This window comes from Arachis hypogaea, chromosome 6, assembly GCF_003086295.3.
Source record: "Arachis hypogaea cultivar Tifrunner chromosome 6, arahy.Tifrunner.gnm2.J5K5, whole genome shotgun sequence".
Lineage (NCBI taxonomy): Eukaryota > Viridiplantae > Streptophyta > Magnoliopsida > Fabales > Fabaceae > Arachis > Arachis hypogaea.
Genome location: NC_092041.1, coordinates 103,792,297 through 103,795,676, shown reverse-complemented (window position 1 = coordinate 103,795,676; position 3,380 = coordinate 103,792,297). Strand labels below are relative to the sequence as shown.

Genomic DNA, 3,380 nt, shown 5'->3' with positions numbered 1-3,380 from the left:
TCAGGTCCCTCAATTTCAGCCAGAAAATACCTGAAATCACAGAAAAACACACAAACTCATAGTAAAGTCTAGAAATGTGAATTTTGCATAAAAACTAATAAAAACATCCCTAAAAGTAGCTAAATCCTACTAAAAACTACGTAAAAATAATGCCAAAAAGCGTATAAATTATCCGCTCATCAGCATACAAAATTGAAAAAATAATTGTTATAACTATCCTGAAGTAAGTCCTTCCCCTGCTTTTGTTATAGTAAATATGGATTATAAAAGAGTTTATGTCTCGATTAAATGTTTAATTATTTCGAAGTAGAGAGTTTAGTTTGAATATCATTAAATTGGGTCCTTCATTGCAGGCCTTGAGCCAAATGTACATCATCAATGCTGGTTCTGGATTCAGAATGTTGTGGAGCACTATCAAATCCTTCCTTGACCCAAAGACCACTTCTAAGATCCATATGAGAACAAAGATTGTATGCTAATTAATCTTCTTTAGTTTTCTCAAGGAAAGTAGGATTTAAACTGAAATTAATTCTACATTTACAAGTACTTGACAACAAGTATCAAAGCAAATTGCTAGAAGTGATTGATGCTAGGTGAGCCATATAACTCATGTTTCTGAGAGGCAAGCTGATGGAAGTGTGCTTGGAAATATAACGGAAAATGAGAGGCAAGCTGATGAACCAGAAAGTGAGGGATTAACTGAGAATGATAAAGTTGAGGAATGTATATCTGCAGATAAAGAAGCAAACCTTTGTGCTGATGTTGTTGCTCATGTTTCTGAGGCTTATCATTTTAATGGTTAGAAGTTTTTAGATGGACTTGATTTTGGTGATTTCATTTGGCCACCATGTATATTAATTGGCTTTATAGAACCTCAGAAGCAAGTTAACTAGTTGCTTTTGTTTCCTATTTTAATATTACACAGGAATGTTTGACTACCAATATGTTGTTCCTATTCATGCGGAATTTGCCCAGAGGAAAAAGAGAAATTGGCCAGAACTTGACGAAGCACACCTCGGTGAATATCTTAGTTTCAATATTCTGTTATTTAAATGTGGTGTTTTGATGGCTTTTACCAAGTTATTAGTGTGTGTTTCTATTCTGTCATAGGTGAGGATGGTCTTATGAATGTGAATCATGAGGACATTATGCTTATTGTGCCTCCACTTTTTGCTTCGAAGGATATGCCAGAAAATTTAGTGTTAGTTTCTCTCACTTTCATTAATTCTTATATTGAGGCTTTGCTTTGTTTCATTCCTGTAGCTTATACCATTGTTCTTGTAGTTTGGGGTGTTTGGGTGACAAACAGAACATGCCATATCTTAAATTGAATCTTTTAAATTCCCATATCTTAATATCTTTTCTCAACTGGTGGAGTGGGAGGTGCCAATGAGGTTCTTAATTTAGCTATGTTTTTTCTAGCACTATGCTATATTTAACAGTCTTGCAGCTATCATCATTGGGAATGGCCTCACATTATCATCGAATTTTGTTGTTCTGCAGGTAAATAACCTCACTGCTATACAGGTAAATAACAGGTGTTGCAGGAGAGAGGTGTGAGCACATCATGGCATGGACGAGCTACATTCTCTGCTTTACTTTTTTAGGTTACTTTATAGTTTGTAGCTTGGCTATATATCTAGAGACTGCGGGAAATTATCTATTTATTTGCTATAGTATGAGAAAATGTATTTCTTTATGATATATTTCTTCTATTCAGGATTTGGCAGTTGTGGCTTTGCTGTACTCATTCCTCTTATTTCACCCAATTCTTCCAAAGGAAGGGTAATATTTTTTTTCAAGTATTATTAGTCTTGAAGTATGTATTTTTGCATGACTATTTCTTTTTGCTATTTTCTGTTCATGATTAGGGTGCAATGTGGTACTTATTTAGTTACTTGAGATCAATTGAAATATGGCTAGTGGTACTTATTTAGTTACTTATTTTCTGTTCATTTCCTCTTATCTCACTACATAATAATGACATAATCTAAATGGGACTTTGTTATTTGAATTGAATAAGCTGGTTATTCATTCTATTCTGAATAATTTGCCAAAATTATGAGGATTTTAAAACAGTTAATACGTTTGGTGAAATAACAGTAGCATGCTTCACGGTCAATGAAGATCCTGCCAATAGTAAATGAAGAAGGCATGAGCTACCATGTCTTTGTTGTTTATGCTTATGTTGTTGCTGCTATTCTGCTTCTTCCTGCTCCCTTCATCTCCTCAAGGTTATTATTGACTTTTACAATCATTTCATTTGCAAACAAAAATATATTATACTGTGTTACTTTCTCTGTTTTGTAGATCCAGAGTGCTTCCTCCTCTCACTTTGCCACTTGCAACTAAAATTGCTTTTCTTGGTTTTATTGGGTACATGCAAATTGTAACAATAAATATAATTCCACTACTCCCTTATTTTTTCCTTACAGTCCAGGTCAAAATTATTGAAATATTTTATCTATTTTAGGTAGGTGTCTAATTAATAGATTTTTTTATAAAAATTTAAATTTTGATAGGCTTATCTATATTAGGGGTGGGAATTCTATTTTATATTCACTCCTGTATGATAAGTTAATCTTTTGAAGCACATATTATGACAATGGAGGCATAATATGAGATTGACATGTCATATATTTTGTTGTTCTAACGCAACATTCAATTGAGACATAATGAACGTGATGAGATACACTCACATGGTATTTTTCTTTTCCCATTTTCCCTTTTTATATTGTCAACTGTTAGATTTTATATATGGACATATGTGTAATCATATTGCTCCTGCAGATCAAATCCTTTGATTTCTTTCACTGGCCACTATGTTATATACATGCATATATAAACAAGATTATTATTTGGTTATTCTTAATTCTTATTTTTTGTTTAAATTTATTTTGTGTTGTCCAAGTTAATGGTTTATTTATTTATTCTTTATTATTTTGTTTTTAAATTATATTTTTGTTGTAGGAATTTGATCAAGAGAATGAGATTCCATCGCCAAAAGAGTTAGAAAGTAGATCTTTTAAAGCGAATAATAGAGTAGTGTGATTTTTTTTATGATAGAGACCTGATGTATTAAGAGTTACATATTAAGACTTTCAATACTTTATTTGTATAGGAGTTATTATTTTTTATTTCCAATACTAAAAAATTATATATTATGTTTAATATTTTATTTATGAGTTACGTAATATTTTGTTGATGAGTTATGATTTTTGTCATTGTGAAATTTTAAACAAAAAAATTATTTGTTTAACATGGTAAAAATTATCTTTTTAAACGATAAAAAATGTCATTTTTATCCAGTAAAAAAGCAGTTTGTAACTGTCATTTTAAACAACATGAAATGTCATTTTATAACCTGGTGAAAATGGCAG

General features: G+C 31.3%; 1 long non-coding RNA gene across 1 annotated transcript; it reads left to right on the top strand.

Annotated features, from left to right (window-relative positions):
• The first annotated feature begins 285 nt into the window (after nt 1–285).
• LOC112698265 (uncharacterized) lies at nt 286–3,157 on the top strand. The gene is made up of 5 exons (XR_003151470.2): nt 286–798; nt 926–1,018; nt 1,111–1,201; nt 1,504–1,785; nt 2,104–3,157. It is a non-coding gene; the product is annotated as an uncharacterized lncRNA (long non-coding RNA).
• The last annotated feature ends 223 nt before the right edge of the window (nt 3,158–3,380 follow it).